General features: G+C 39.7%; 2 long non-coding RNA genes across 2 annotated transcripts; both read left to right on the top strand.

The window, feature by feature from the left end:
* The first annotated feature begins 880 nt into the window (after positions 1 to 880).
* On the top strand, positions 881 to 6,414 carry LOC139608104 (uncharacterized). The gene is made up of 3 exons (XR_011684952.1): positions 881 to 1,629; positions 1,670 to 5,335; positions 5,431 to 6,414. It is a non-coding gene; the product is annotated as an uncharacterized lncRNA (long non-coding RNA).
* A 7-nt stretch (positions 6,415 to 6,421) lies between these two features.
* Positions 6,422 to 7,926, top strand: LOC139608103 (uncharacterized). The gene is made up of 3 exons (XR_011684951.1): positions 6,422 to 7,066; positions 7,172 to 7,259; positions 7,349 to 7,926. It is a non-coding gene; the product is annotated as an uncharacterized lncRNA (long non-coding RNA).
* The last annotated feature ends 9,319 nt before the right edge of the window (positions 7,927 to 17,245 follow it).

Below are 17,245 nucleotides of genomic sequence, written 5' to 3'. Positions count from 1 at the left end.
GGGGTAAGATATCATCATGGCAAAAGTCCATAACCCGGTGAAATATCCTGGGAGACAGCAATGTTGATGCACAAGCATAACGACGTACTTGGATTGGTGGGCTGCAGATTCAGGTTGCACTGCCTGGGTTTCACTGTAAAATATAAGGGTTACAGTTAGGGCAGGACTGTATATGGGAACATACATGTTAAACATGGTGCAAAAAAACTGGTCTGTTACAATATATTAGACCTCCTCACACCAGTTTGGCTGAGAGAGAGAGAGTGAGAGGTATCCTCTTAGCCCCAAGACCCCATACATACATCCTCATGAACATCATCAGAGTCACTTTCACGATGAATGAGGGATAAAGAGTTTACTAATTAAAATATCTCAGAAGAAACGTGTGGTTTTGGAGCTTTTTTTGAAGTATTCAGGTGTAAAATGAAAACACAGATTTACTGTGTGTGTATGTTTCTTTTAAAATGTTAATAAATGTATCTGTTTGGGTAAAGATGTGTGTGATGTTTGTCCTTAGTCATCCAGGTCATGTTAAAGCAAAGGCTCATCTAAAGTCTGAAGGCAACTGGACTGTTTGAAAATCTTGAGTAAAGTTATGAGTTTTCAGAAAATACAGATTTAGCATCATTAGTCACATATCTGAGTATTAAAAATATTTGAAGGGTCATGAGCTGATGTAAACTCAATGTCTACATAACTATAATTAAAAATATTATTTACATGTCATATGGTGTCGATTAAAAGAATGTGAGATTGCAGTAAATACACAAAGTATATAAAATATTCCAAAGCATATTCTGTCAATGATGTAATACATTTTTTATTGATTATATCAAATAAGATCTATTTGACCTATGTTAAATATGTAGAGACAGCTTTACAGTAAGTTGGGTTCATAATTGCCACAGCTCTATAATATTAAAGTAGTGTGCTACTTAATAGCAGAATACATTGTATCAGATTTTTTACGAGTTTTAATCTTTTACTGCAAAAGTGGGTCCTCAGTTATTACTATACAGAGAAAATGGACAGATTCACTTGCGGAACTTTTACCTCCACCTCCACCAATCGGAGCTCAGAGATTTCCAAATAAAATAAAACTTTATCTACAAAAGAGACCAAAGTGGGCCACAAATTCACATCTGAACAGCATTTTAGCAAGCAAAAGAGTAAAAGGGTGGTGTAATTGTGCATCATTACAGCAACATAACAGAAAAAGGAAACAGAAAGTGGGCTACAAACCAGAACTTGACTCTTACCTGGAGAAAAGCTGAAATCTTTAATTTTTTCGTTTTTTAAAAAACAAAGCAGATGATACTTCGCGGCAAGTTCATATAAATCCACTACATCACTGACACACTGGAGCAGACCCATCTCCTCTGTGCATGAAGGGCATGAAGAGAGCGTAAGTTCAGGAGGAATCATGGACGCAGGTGTTGCAGCAACCAGCAATCAGGTAAAATCCAAAAATACTTACATGTTGGATATCTGTGCAGTCTGGGCAATGAAGGACTGCTTGTTGTTTTTGTATGGCACATATCATAGGGTATGATGGAAACAGGTCACAGATTATCTGTGTAATCAGTTCACCAATATCTACTATTGGGCTTTTATGAGCAGTATTTTTGTGTCCATGTACAGGAACCTGATGAGGAGCCTCAGACAGCAGGACCACAGCAGCAGGACTCTTCTGACTGCAGCCCTCCAAGCAAGCAGTCTGTGAGGAGTAAGCACAAGTGTCCAATATGTGGGGAACTGTATGCCGATATAGTCCAACACCTGAGAGGCACAGAAAAGGTGCTCAACAAAACAGAGTTGAGTCTTCTGAGCAAGTTTTCACATCGACAGTAAGTGTCCTGTTTTCTCTTAAGGATGCTCTTAAAGAGGCTTCTTATGGTGCTTTTTCACTATCAATGAAATAGGGTCCAAAATAATATTGTTAATCAGTGTTGTATAGTGAGTTGTTGCTTTTAAAAAATCATTGTAATAAAAGTACTTTTTTCAGATCCAATACCGCAGTATAGATCCTACTTGCTGGTAATGTGCCCTATACAAGAGAAATTCGGGATGTTGGTTGTTAGACCCTACATCCCCACATTTTATTGCTATAACACCCAACTTTTACCTTTGAGACCCTTTATTTATTAAAAATATTAAGTCGGCTAGAGAACGACTGAGACCTGTTTGGCCAAATATGGATGTATGGAGATACAGTCATGACAGCTTTGTCTCACACAACAGGAAGTAACTTAAATATGACTCCAGCATTCATGAAATTATTGAAGACCACTTTTTCGGTATCTAAAGGCTAAAATACCCAACTTTTACCTTTGAGACCCTTTCAAAGACTTTAAAACAAACATGAATTCTTACTCAAAAACTTAATGATAATGAGTATGAGATGATAATGAGTAAACATTTACTTTGAACAGATGAACATCACTTTTATTTTATTTCTTCCAAAACATCATGTAGCCAAGCCAGACCATAATGGTGATCATGAAGAGGGCTGCTAAAACAAAACCTACTTGAAGAATAATCTCAAATGTATCCTGTCCAGTGCAGCACTACAAAAAGAAAACATCAATCAGTCATTTTGGCCGTTGTTACACAAAAAAAGTACTTTTTCAGTAACAAGTAATGTAATGCAAATGTAAATATTGGTCTGTGATGTATAAGGCTACAACTGATTTTAAAAATAGATGCGAGGCAGGTCATGAATAGTCTGTATTAGCAAATCTCATATATTTTTAACATTTTTAAGTGTTAAGTGGTTACACATGTTACAAAGAAATGTCTGCATATTTTCTTAGTACTTTGTTTCATTTCACTTCCACACTTCAAAGACTCGAATCAAAGACTCTTCTTGCTTCTACAGTTTTAATGTAAATCTGGACTGCCCAGTGCGTTCCTGCCAGTCTAAATATATTAACCGACTCGACAAGCATCTGCAAAGGATCCACAGCCTGAAGGTAGTCCCTCTGTGTGATATATGTGTGTTGTTGAGTCAGGTCTAGATCTTAAGCCCAGCAACTTTGGTCCTTGTAGTGCTTCTTGTTCTTCCTTGCTGTGTGGTGGGTCTGTGGTCTTCATTTGATCCTTGTGTGGTTGATATAGGTTCAGAAATGCTGTATTTATTTAGTGCTACACATCCCACAGAAACAATATTGCTGGTTAAATACATGCACGATGCTAAAGGTAATGAGATATTAGTAATGCAACTTTTTCAGACGTAATGAAATGATTTACTAAATGTACATTCTGCTTTTTTTTGCAGAAGCCAATGGTTACACTTTACATCCAAAAAGCTAAGGACAGATACATTGCGAGAGAACTGGCCCTCCTACGTGCATCAAAACCCACACCACCAATGGTCTCGCATCTTGATGAAGTGGATGATACAGCAATTGAAGAGGGTGTCAGGAGGGTGATAGAGGCCAGATCACAAGCTGCTTCCCATGCTGCAGCTTCTGCCATTGTGCCTCCTCTTTCGGTCCCCATGTTTAGTACTCCCCTTGCCAGCCAGGCTTCTTGTGACCCAGACACACCAGCTATGCAGGATCCTTCTCCCTCAACCAGCCAGGCTTCTTGCGACCCAGACACACCAGCTATGCAGGATCCTTCTCCCTCAACCAGCCAGGCTTCTTGTGACCCAGACACACCAGCTATGCAGGATCCTTCTCCCTCAACCAGCCAGGCTTCCTGCTTCACATCAGTGTTATCCCCGATTAATCTTACCCCAGCCGGAACAGCTTACCAACAGGCCAAGCGAGGAAGAAGGCGTCCTGTCCTGAGGAACCCTGATCCTGGGTGCAGGAACTGCCAGTTTCTCTCTGCTGAACTAAAGGTTGTGAAGGACCTGCTCCAGATTGAAATTGAGAGAAACGATGAGCTCAAGCAGCTTCATTGTTCAACAGTGCGTGCAACTGTGAGTGTTGAGTTATTCCTGTGGTGTACTTCTTAAATGTGACTAATTTTTTCAGAAACTCTTGATTACAAAAAATCTTCTTCATGTGCTTTTTTCAGGCAGCAAAACATCGCAGACATGCACCATTTTCCCCCAGCAAAGCCCCTCGCTATGGTGAAGATACCCTCATATCATAGTCACTGTACTAGTATTGAACTTGAAAGATAGGAGATGTTGTTTTAATGTGCAGATTGTAAAGACATCTGAGGTCAATGATTTAAGAAAGAAGACCATGCAAACATATTTGATTTGCTTTATATTCTTTCCTCTTCAGTAAGATTGGTCAAGGAATTTAGGGGTCACACAGAAGGTGCCAACCCCAGTAGGAAAACTTCTGAAAATGCCAAGCAGCGAGCCAAACATGTTCTCGATTTTCTACAGTACATGGCAGACTCAGCAATCCCAAATGTTAACCTTCTTTTCCTGTGTAACCATGCTAGAATCCGTGGGTAAGTACTACACTTAACTCAGCAATTTCTTGAACTCCAGTGGACTTTTTGACAAATTTCAATCAGGCTTCCAACCTCACCACAGTACAGAAACAGCTCTTATTAGAGTGTTAAATGACATAAGGTTGAACACTGAGTCAGGCAAGGTGTCAGTTCTGGTCCTGTTGGATCTCAGTGCTGCATTTGACACTGTGGATCACAGTATACTGTTGAACAGGTTGGAAACTTGGGCAGGACTCAGCGGAACAGTCCCAGAATGGTTCAGGTCCTACTTGGAGGAGTGGAGTTATTTTGGGACCACTGGAAGTTATGAATCTGATCGAGTGGCTATGACATGTGGAGTTCCTCAGGGTTCAGTTCTTGGACCCCTTCTGTTCAGTCTATATATGCTGCCTTTGTGTCAAATTCTGCAGAACTCTAATGTTGACTACCACAGTTATGCAGATGACACGCAGATATATCTAGCACTGTTCCCAGATGACTACAGTCCAATACAGTCATTGTGTCACTGTTTACAGCAAGTAACAAATTGGATTAACCAAAATTTCCTTCAATTAAATCAGGAAATATGAACATTTTTAAATCCAGGTTAAAAAACAATTCCTTTCAATGCCTTGCCTTGCCTTACACTGTAAGAAGCATCAGTGTATCGAAGGGTAGAGGACATGACTTTATTTGTATTTTTGTCTTTCAAATTTTGTTGCAGTCCTTCAAGAAAAAGGGTTCAAACCAACAACCCAGAGAAGCTATTTGATGGATGCTGTGGCCTTTATGAAATACATTTCAAACATGTCACCACCAGCTGTCAGACTGGGAACAAAAAAAATCAACTCCATCTTGGTAGAGCTGAGGGCGCGGATCAGAGATATTGGCCGGGAAGTGGTCGGGCACCAGCTCAGTGTGAGGCGAAGTAAATCTGGTAAGTTTAACATTCAAAACTCCACCTCCAAACATTAACATCACATCATTAAAAGCAGAGAACATGCATATAATAAATGCTATTTGAAATTTCAGAGAGACTGGTCAGGGCACAGAAGCATGCATGCTTTATAGATGAGGCTCCGAAGAAGATCACTGCAGTACTGGGTATGGATCGTTGCTCAGCATAAGTTTCAGATTTGTAAAAATAAGGTTTATTTAATGTTACAGACTCCAGACTCCAGACTCAAACTTTGGGTTAAGATACTGTTCTGCAGATTTTACATTACATCTACAAACTGGGTTTTTATATATGGGCTGGTCTGGTGGATTTGATGTCTACCAATTTCCATAGTATAATATTGTGCTTTGCTGCTTTTGTGTGGCCAATGTGTGGTCCTTAGGTAAAGAACATCATGATTGCAAGTTAATGCATACAATGTCCGTCCTCTGCTTTTACAGTTGACCTTGAGAAGCATCCAGAGGATCGAGCACGTCTGAAAGAGTTTTTTGGACTGTTGGGTGGATATATTATTGCAACAACTGGCCACCGAAAGGGTGTTGTGATCAACATGACCACAAAGGAGGTCAAGGCAGCAGAAAAGACTAAGCAGGGTGCCCGCATCATCCGTGTAAGTGCAAACATTATTCAGTCAATCAATCAATCTTTATTTATATAGCGCCAAATCACAACAAAGTCATCTCAAGGCACTTTACACATAGAGCAGGTCTAAACCGTACTCTTCAGTATCTCTTATTGCAAAAACTGAAAGGACACAAGAGTATCTCTAAAAGTAGAATGGGAGGCAGAGCCTTCAGTTATCAGGGTCCTCTCCTGTGGAACCATCTACCAGTTTGGGTACAAGGGGCAGACGCCCTCTCTACATTTAAGAGTAGCTTCAAACTTTCCTTTGTGATAAAGCTTATAGTTAGGGCTCCAGCTCCAGTTTATGCTGCTATAGGCTTAGACTGCTGGGGGACTCCCATGACGCACTGAGCTCCTCTCTCCTCCTCCCTCTCTCTCTCTATCCGTCCATCTATATCCATTAACATTCATGTACTATTAATGCATTTGATAACCTGTGCTTTCTCGTCTGACAGGTAATCTGGGGCTGTAGACGTTGGTGTATAGATTCCTGTCCTGAACCTTCTAACTTCAATGTTGTTTTTCAATGTGCTTCTGTCTCCTCTCCTTCCTCTCTCTCCTCTCTACCAACCGGTTGAGGCAGATGTTCTCCCACTCTGAGCCTGGTTCTGGTTCTTAGCTTTCTTACCTTTAAAAGGGAGTTTTTTTCTTGCCACTGTCGCCAAGTGCTGCTCATGTGGGAATGTTGGGTCTCTTTAAATGAAACCTGAAGAGTCTAGACCTGCTCTATGTGTAAAGTGCCTTGAGATGACTTTGTTGTGATTTGGCACTATACAAATAAAGATTGATTGAGTTGGTCAGAGTGAAAAGTCATCTTTTCTGAATTATTAGGTTGGACAGCACAAGACACAAAGGTACTTTGGTGAAGCAGCTGTACCCCTCAATCCAAGTGAATATTCCTGGTTGCGGCGTTACAACCTGCTTTGATGCAGAATTGAAGGAGATGAAAAGGCTTCTACCTTCTTTCACACGACCAGTGGAGGCGTCCTGCTGAAGCTGTCTGAATATTTCAAGGAGGCCTGGGAGGGGATGGGCTTGGGGACAGCCCCAACTTTCAACATGCTGCGCTCCTCTGTTGCCACTTATGTAAGATAACTTCTCATGTTTTTTTTATTAAAAACAATTAGGTGTCATGAAAAGTTAATTAATTTTGCACTTGTATGTATTTCTTTTTTAAATTCATTCCTCCAGGCCAAGTGGCAGTTGGGCCATAAAACCTACCAGAAAGTGGCCACTTTCATGTGTCAAGATGCAAACACAGCCAAAAGATTTTATCAAGGTTTTTTAAAGAATAGAAATCAATTCCAAACCTATTTTTTATCGTAGTATCCATCAACTTTTATTCATTTCATCCATTTCTTTGCACAGCGGAGGACCCAGCAGAGGTCACACTCCAGAGCAGAGGATTGTCAATGATGGCAATTTCTACATATGCAGCAAAGAAAAGGAAACACAGAGAGAAACACAAGAAAGACAACACCATGACCACTGCTTCTTCAGAGGATGAAAGGGAGGACAAAGAAGCTGCACAAATTGAAGACAATCAAGGGTTTGAAGAGGAGGAGCAGGAACCATTGGGCCAAGAGAAGCCTGTGAGAAAAAGGCTGAAGCTGCACCAGGTGAACAGCAACAAGACTCTTGTGCCGTCAGATCAGCAGGTGAGACATGTGAGTAGCTGCAGTGTTTCCACACGCAAATTAAAATACATCATTCTAAAATTAGCTTAATATACTTTATTTTTCCTAAAAAAAGATGATGAGCTCATCTGATGAGGATGATGCTGAAACAGAACATGATCCTGAAGAGGACAAGGAACGTGCCAAAAAGACCTTACCAGCTGCGTGAGAAAGGGGTATCTGTGCCTTTGAACCAACAAACGGTGAGTTTTGACAGTTTTCAGTACTTCCACATATTACAAAGCTTTTAATATTATTTTGAAATTTTTTTTAAAAAACAAATGGTGATCTCTGTTAAACAGGATGGGACTTATAAAAGGGAGGTTGCATATACTTTCCAGAAAAGAGAGGTGAGAGTAATAATTAGATTCAGTGCTTCCCCACATTCTACTAGCTTTCAATTCAAAATCATTGAAATGAATCTTATGTTACCTAAGAACAGTGGTTGAGTTCGCCTGAAGGTGATGGCTCTGCTGATGAATGGAAACCCATACAGCAGGAATCGGAGGATGATTCTGAAGAAAAGGAGGAACAGGTCATACGAAGGGTTCACAAGGTGGCCAAAAGAAAGAGGTCTGAGAGCCCTGTCCTGCAAAGAGAGGTGAGTCATTATCAGTGTAAATGCTTTTGAAGATACTAAAAGCTTTCAGTCCAAATGAACAAACTATCTTTGTCTTTCATAAAACATCAAATAGGCAATAATCAAATCACAAAAAGCTAAAGTTTCACCACATTAGCAAAATAAAAACTTGAATCTTGGCTTTTAAAACCCACACTTGTCCATTTTATTTGTTCTTTAATTCATATTGTTAAATTAACAAGATACACAAGCATTGATGAGCCATTCAGGTTCCAGACCTAAATCTGAATGCAGCCATGGTTTCACTGAGTGCTGTCATTCTCAAGACACCTGTAGTAAGTATAATGTCAACATGTACCACCATATACCACATATAACACAAACAAGAAAAACTGTTACTCATGTATAGTCAGTAAACAGACTTGTTTAGAAATCAGGTCCATTCTTTACAATAAAGGGACTCTTACATAGATGTTGGATCTTTGCCATTGTGTGTAGGTGATAAAATGGGTTTCTGTAGGGCCAACAAATCTAAATGATAACTTTTGACTGTGAAGTAGATCTGCTCAATTTGTGTTAATAATTAGTGGCTTTCTAAAGTGTTTACAACATGCTTTGATCTTTTCTACAGAAAGACAAGGTGCCAGTCAAAGTCCTTCCTGGTGTAAGAGCACTGCACTCTAAAACACACTTGAACATCCGAGCCAAACGAGCTACATGACCTACAATATATTTTCACATCTTATTTCTTTTTCTTTTTTAGATGCAGCAGACTTTTGTAAGCCCAAACACAGCAAAGATTTTGAAAACTCACTCAACAAAAACTGTGTGTGACCAAGTCAATATGATGAAATGGAAAATTTTCCATCAGTCATCTCTCTTTGAAGTCACCATGCCAATATCTGGTAATTATGGGAAAATATGACAAAGTGGATTAATAGAGCCTGGACAAGAAAAGTTGCATGTATTTATTTATGTATTTATTATACACTTTTAAGGTGACAACATTAAACACCAGGCTGGATCCACAGTTGGGCAGATGATTCCCTCAGGTAAATACATAGTACAGTGCAAAGGATGAATACTGATACAGTTTTCAATGGTAACCAATCACTATTTACTTAACATAAAGGATCCATGGTGGAAACAGTGTGCAAGGACTGGCTGTTGGAGAATGAAGTCTCAGTGAGAGACACAGCATTGCACAAGAGCCTGTCTGAAGAAAGGGGGGGAGGATATGAAGGACAAGAAAAAGAAGGTGAAGTGGATGAGGGCTCTTTGGAGAAGTCAAAGACTGAAGGTGAAGACAGAAATAAGAAAGAAGATAAGATAAATAAAGGACAAAAGACAGAGAAAGAGACACAGGAAGAGACTTTGGAGAAGATGGACAGTGATGGTGAAGAAGGACAAAAGACAGAGGAAAAGATACAGGAAAAGTCTTTGGAGCAGATGGACAGTGATGGTGAAGAAGGACAAAAGACAGAGGAAAAGATACAGGAATAGGGAAGGGAAGAGACTTTGGAGAAGATGGACAGTGAAGAGAGTGAAGATGAAGAAGGAAAGAAGAGAGAAACAAAGATTCAAGAGAAGTCTTTGGAGAAGATGGAGGGTAAGAGTGAAAAAGGAAAGAAAAGAGAAACAAAGATTCAAGAGAAGTCTTTGGAGAAGATGGAGAGTGAGAGTGAAAAAGGAAAGAAGAGAGAAACAAAGATTCAAGAGGAGCCTGTGGTGATTACGAGGAGTAGGGTTAAAGAAGTGCAAAAGAGAAAGATAAAAGAGAAGTCTTTGGAGAAGATGGAGGGTAAGAGTGAAAAAGGAAAGAAGAGAGAAACAAAGATTTAAGAAGAGCCTATGGTGATGCGGTGGAGTAGGGTTAAAGAAGTGTAAAGGAGAAAGATAAAAGAGGAGCATTTGGAGAAGAGTGAGAGGGAAAGTGAAGAAGGATCAAGTGGAGCAGCACAAACCTGGAAGATGCCTTTTAAGAGAAGGAAATTTCAAGAATGACAGGGGAAGAAATGAGAAGGCAGGAGGAAATAGAAACTGTTCAAAACATTCAGAAAAGGGGAAAATTATGCACTTGTATTAAAATGTTCAGTCCTTACAGCGTTCATTGAATTTGATGTTCAATTAAACTGTTCAACTTGCAAAATAGTGGAATTTATTTTCCCCAATTCATAAGTCCAGGAATCCTAGCATTTAAATGTTTACAGGGTTTAGCTAAAGAGTTTTTTTAAAATCTGTTTTTCTCTATCTGCTTTTCTAATCGTGAAAAGATTCAAAGTAAAGATTGGTCCAAAAGCCCTATACTGTGTTTTCTATGTTCAACAAGAACAAGAAGAGGAAGGTAGTTTTCATATACTCCCACTAATGATGCAGGGAAGTAAAAATGTTGTTTTATTTTTCCAATTAAGACCCCAGAAAAGGGGGTAAGCATTTGTTGTTCTCTTGGCTTACAGACCACTTTCTCAGTATAGTAATGCTAAAACATCCAGCTCCTACACCAGAGATACTCCTATCTAGAATCCAGAGAATCTGCCTTGTATTTCCAGTGTCAGTTCTTTCAAGGTGCTTGGGGGGTCATGAGGGTCCCCAATGTGGGGCCCTTGGTTATCCTGGCCATTCACAAGGCCATAAAATGCATCCAACCTTAATCTAGAGATCGTGAGGGCCACCTGTTGGGGGGAGGAGCATGACATTTTTGAGAAGGTAAGCATGACTCCAAAGTATCAAAGGTCTTGAGAAGAGTTGTTGGGTTTTACATCTATTTAATTTGAGGCCTATTGTCAAAGACTTGATCTGTTCTTCCTGTGTCCTCATTTGGATCCTGAAGCAGTAATGAAGCAGTAATTTTTAACCATGGTGGCTCGATGCTCAATACTGTAAAGATCAATATATAAATAAATGTATTTATATATATTATATTCAGTTACACGATAGTATGCGGTTAAAGAGGCCTAGAATCACCACAGGTGACCAGCCGACTGGCTGAGGCCTAAGAAGTGAGACAAGTCTTATTTTTCCTAAATTATACCAACAGACAGATTAATATAATGTAGTACTGAATTCTGTTCAATCAAATACGGGTTTATCAACTCACAGTTTTTACTGTGAAGCTGAGGTGTTAGTAAACACAAGTAACTATGATACAAGTACCTATAGTGTGTCCAACAAAACAGGAAATTAAAACAATATAACCCGAGAGTTATGCATCTTTGTCACTTCAACCTAAGAATATACTGGATGCTACATGGGCCCCCCAGCTCCTTTGCCCTGGTACATAGAAAGCTGAAATTCACAGGACATGGTCCTTGGGGGGCCTAGATAAGGTGTATAAATTTTGGTGGATGTAGCCCCAAGGGTTCACTTAACAAGCTAATCCAGCACCAACACCTACAGATGGTCTAAGGGTGTATAGGTCTAAGGGCCTGGACCTTTCTTGGCTCAACCAGAGAAACATTTTTTCCTCTAAAGCTAGAAGGCTGAAAATTTTTTTCAGTGATTCTGCACTCCGTGTGGACCAGTCAGGTGGTGGTTTGAACCCTCTCAGTCTGCCCATGAGGGGTCGCTACATTCTCATTTTTTCAACAGTTTCAGGCACATAACTTGGCCAATATAGGGAAATTGGGTCAGACCCAACATTGAAATGCAATGTTGGGTCTGACCATTATCTCAATAGAAATCCATCATGTATGTACAAACCCCTTTTAATAAAGGGACTTTCTGTTTCCTTTTTCTGTTATGTTGCTGTAATGCTGTGCAATTACACCACCCTTTTACTCTTTTGCTTGCTAAAATGCTGTTCAGATGGGGATTTGTGGCCCACTTTGGTCTCTTTAGTAGATAAAGTTTTATTTTATTTGGAAATCTCTGAGCTCCGATTGGTGGAGGTGGATGTAAAAGTTCCACAAGTGAATCTGTCCATTTTCTCTGTATAGTAATAACTGAGGACCCACTTTTGCAGTAAAAGATTAAAACTTGTAAAAAGTCTGATACAATGTATTCTGCTATTAAGTAGCACACTACTTTAATATTATGGAGCTGTGGCAATTATGAACCCAACTTACTGTAAGGCTGTCTCTGCATATTTAACATGGGTCAAATAGATCTTATTTGACATAATCAATAAAAAATGTATTACATCATTGACAGAATATGCTTTGGAATATTTTATACTTTATTTTATACATACTTTGTGTATTTATTACCACTCCCCTAGGATGTTAGTGGGCTTTTGTGATTGTTGTAGCTTAAAATGCCTGATTTTGTGGAACCTTTTCAAAGAAATGTGTTGAAAGTTGTGATATTTGTAGGCTTTATTTTCTTTATATCACAAGAGAAAGGGCATTTTAAACAATCTCACATTCTTTTAATCGACACCATATGACATGTAAATAATATTTTTAATTATAGTTATGTAGCCATTGAGTTTACATCAGCTCATCACCCTTCAAATATTTTTAATACTCAGATATGTGACTAATGATGCTAAATCTGTATTTTCTGAAAACTCATAACTTTACTCAAGATTTTCAAACAGTCCAGTTGCCGTCAGACTTTAGGTGAGCCTTTGCTTTAACATGACCTGGATGACTAAGGACACACATCACACACATCTTTACCCAAACAGATACATTTATTAACATTTTAAAAGAAACATACACACACAGTAAATCTGCAATTTCATTTTACACCTGAATACTTCAAAAAAGCTCCTAAACCACACTTTTCTTCTGAGATATTTTAATTAGTAAACTCTTAATCCCTCATTCATCATTAAAGTGACTCTGATGATGTTCATGAGGATGTATGTATGGGGTCTCGGGGCTAAGAGGATACCCCTCACTCTCTCTCTCAGCCAAACTGGTGTGAGGAGGTCTAATATGTTGTAACAGACCGGTTTTTTTGCACCATGTTTAACATGTATGTTCCCATATACAGTCCTGCCCTAACTGTAACCCTTATATTTTACAGTGAAACCCAGGCAGTGCAACCTGAATCTGCAGCCCGCCAATCCAAGTATGTCATTATGCCTCGCTGTGATCTTCATTATGGCTTCATAAAGCCAACATCTCAAGTTACTCATTTTTTGATGAAATGTGTTGTATTTATTAGACTGATTGTGTAACTTGAAAATTAAAACTATTTTATACTCTAGAACCTTGAATATATGCCCCCTCCTCCGAACCATGGAGAAGAAAACCTTGTCCAGGAACCACAACCAACTGTTGTTGTAGATACTGGGGTAAGTGTTATACTTTTTCATGACTACGGTTTGTAACAATGGCCATAATGACTGATTGATGTCTTCTTTTTGTAGTGCTGCACTACAAGAGAGTGTGGGGTAAGTGTTATACTTCCTGTTCATGACTACACTGTGTAACAATGGCCATAATGACTGATGTTTTCTTTTTGTAGTGCTGCACTGGACAGGATACATTTGAGATTATTCGTCAAGTTGGTTTTGTTTTAGCAGTCCTCTTCATGATCATCATTATGGTCTGGCTTTGCTACGTGACATATTGGAAGAAATAAAATAAAAGTGACTGTTCAACTGTTCAAAGTAAATGTTTACTTATTATTATCTCATATTCATTATCATTAAGTTTTTGAGTAAATTCATGTTTGTTTAATAAAGTCTTTGAAAAGGTCTCAAAGGTAAAAGTTGGGTGTTTTAGCCTTTAGACACTGAAAAAGTGGTCTTCAATAATCTCATGAATGCTGAAGTCATACTTAAATTACTTCCTGTCGTGTGAGACAAAGTTGTCATGACTGTATCTCCATACATCCATATTTGGCCAAACAGGTCTCAGTCGTTCTCTAGCCAACTTAGTATTATTAATAAATAAAGGATCTTAAAGGTAAAAGTTGGGTGTTTTAGCAATATAATGTGGGGATGTTGGGTCTAAACCAACATCCCGAATTTCTCTTGTATAGGGCACATTACCAGCAAGTAGGATCTATACTGCGGTGTTAGATATGCAGAAAAAACCCAACATCTCCATATTAGTCCCTTTTGTGGACAGAAAACTGTGGGAAATAGCGCCTAATGAAGACATGTTGGTTTTATACTGCAATGTTGTCCAACATCTTCACATTAGTCCCTTTTGTGGAAAAAACTGTGGAAAATAGGGTCTAATATGGAGATGTTGGTTCTATACTGCGATGTTGGATCTGACTCAATATCTCAGTAAAGACCCATCATGTCTGTATAATCCACTTGTGATAAAGGAATGAATATAGAGTTGTTGGGTTTATACTGCAATGTTGGGTCTGACCAATATCTCAGTAGAAATCCATCATGTATGTATAAACCCCTTTTAATAAAAGGACTATTACTGAAATGTTGGTTTTATACAGGGAAATTGGATCAGACCCAACATTGCACTATAGACCCAACATCTTCACATTAGTCTGAATTGAACTTTTCAGGAAGCACTTATATTACATGTCCAAACCAGGTTGTAGACGTTGGAGGCCTTTTGTTATTTCTAAAGCTACTTCCCGTATGGTAGTAGCAATCAAATTGCTTCCTGGATAACATGATTTTACACGTCTTAGGGATCTCCTAGTTCAAGTTTCAGTCCTCTATCTGCTTTGGTGACCAAATGAAGTCAGTAAGGTCAAAGGATATTGGAGACCATCCTCTCTGTGTGTATATTGAAAAACCTCCAACCCCTGCAACTTTGTCCCTTTAACCTAAAATATACACTGGTTGTATTTGTTGTGGTTACCTTGGGGCCCCAGAAGGAGCTTGGCGTGGCATTTTTGTGTATGTCCTATAGCAGAGTGCCCTCTACAAGCCAGTAAAGAAACAAGGGATCAAATTTATCCTTTGAATGATTAAGCAACCTACTGCTACCAGAATATGATTTTGCAAATCTCAAGATTCTTCTTGTTCATTTTCAGAACTCTATCTTACTTGTCGTCCATAAAATCAGCATTTATATTTGGCCCCTAGAGGCCTCCACAACCACTTTCTCCTTGTTATAATGCAAAAAGATCTATTTTCTCCAACATGGTTCCATCTCTCTTTAAAGTAAAAAGCATCTATATAAGCTCTAAATGTCCACAAATGTAAATATCAGACCACGAGAGATGCTTCAATCCTGATTCCTGAAATCCCAAACCTTCTGGATATTTTCTGGGACTAATATTTTCCAGGGGCCTTTTGGGACTGTCAGGGGCCATAGGGGTACCTTGCAGACCACTAAGAAGGCTATGAAATGCATTTGTATTTTGGGGCTTCTAGGAGCCACCCAGAGTTTATCAGTGGCTTTTGGGAAGCCTTGCAGAGCACAAAATATGTTATATAAAGCACTTTTATTCTGGGGGACATGCAGGTCACTGTGGGTCCCTAGAGTCACTATGGAGGCCCATAGAAAGCATTACATACAACTCCAATGCATTGTAAATGAGTGGCCCCTCTGGGCCCAGGATTCATATTGTTAGGGTCTAATAATGATAAACTGGGTGATACTGAAAAATTGGCATCTAGAGTCTTGATCAAGCGCCCCTTGGTGGCCAAAAATGCAACTACCATGAACGACTGCATACCTGGATACTGGCGATTTTGGCATACTGGGAAAGTGGCCCCAATACACATGAATGGAAGACAGGCACTACATAGTAAATGTACTGAAAAAAATTCAACTTTGAGGTAAAGCGAGGTATAAAAGGCCAACTTCTCATGAGAAAACCCTAACCCTAAACCCTATCCCATCCTAACCCCAACCCCAACCCCAGTATGCAAATGAGAGTCCAACTGATGAGAGTCCTTTGCCATATTCACCCTTAATACTACCTCTACCTGCCAAAGCCCTAACCTGACCTAACCCTGTCAGGTCCTGCTAGAATCTGCAGACTATAGCAACTTCTGACAACAGGACATGCAAGTAACCCTGACAAAAAGGCACACTTTCAGACCTATCCCAACCCACTCCAAATGGCCTGAAACGTGATCCTAAACACTTCCTGGAAGATGCATTTTGGCATCCACACTTTGCTCCATTTGCTTGATTCTGATTGGACAGATTTTAAACGCTTATAACTTTTGACAGGAAGGTGATAGAGACTTGGAACCAACTCCCGTCACACATAATTCGGCCACGCCCTTTCCAACGGTCCCGTCTCTACGACTTACAGTTCCGGAGATACAGCCAATTAAACATCGCCATTTGCCTGCATCTCCGCATACCACGTGGGTGGTACCGATGGAAAGGGTCACATTTGGGGGTGTAGGACTTGGTTCCATCTCTCTATCACCTTCCTGTCAAAAGATATGCACAATTCATACACTCGTTCATCTTGTCCAGAAGGTGCTTATCGTGTGGCTCTCTGACTAAGGAGAGGATATGCATGGCCTGGGCAGAATTTGTTTCCAAAAAGTAATACACCAGCCCGTTCAGCAGCATGGACCCTCGCTCGGTGCTGAGCTCCTCATTGATTAAGCCTCTGATCTCTTCTAACTAGTGGAGGTCGGAGGTCTCCAGGAGCGGGAGGAGGTCCCCCACGTTGGGCTGCTCCCTTTTTGATAGGAAGGTGATAGAGACTTGGAACAAACTTCTGTCACACACCATTCGGCCACGTCCTTTCCAACGGTACCAACCACGCCTCTGTACGACTTACGGTTCTGGAGATACAGCCAATTAAAAAATCGCCACTTCGGATTGGGTGTATCTCCGCGACCGTACGTCCAACAGACACGTGGGTGGGTACCGATGGAAAGGGCATGGCCACATTTAGGAGGGTAGGACTTGGTTCCATCTCTCTATCACCTTCCTATCAAGAGTTATAACACTTGAAAGTTAATATAGGATTGGACCCTGGTCCCACTCCCTTATTTTGCTCTAACCCTAACCCTTTGTGTCTTTTCCCTCACATAACCCTAACCCTATCCACTACATGGGTTTAACCGGTTGAATTCATGGGAGCAAAATTTAAATAGGGGAAATTGGGGATCTGAAATATTTCAAGTAAAACTAGCTAAGAAATTAAATCAATAATTGAATA

Source organism: Trachinotus anak, unplaced genomic scaffold, assembly GCF_046630095.1.
Source record: "Trachinotus anak isolate AG129_WGS33_773 ecotype Australia unplaced genomic scaffold, CSIRO_AGI_Tana_v1 ptg000024l, whole genome shotgun sequence".
Taxonomy (NCBI): Eukaryota; Metazoa; Chordata; class Actinopteri; order Carangiformes; family Carangidae; genus Trachinotus; species Trachinotus anak.
This window is presented reverse-complemented; position numbering and strand designations above follow the sequence as displayed.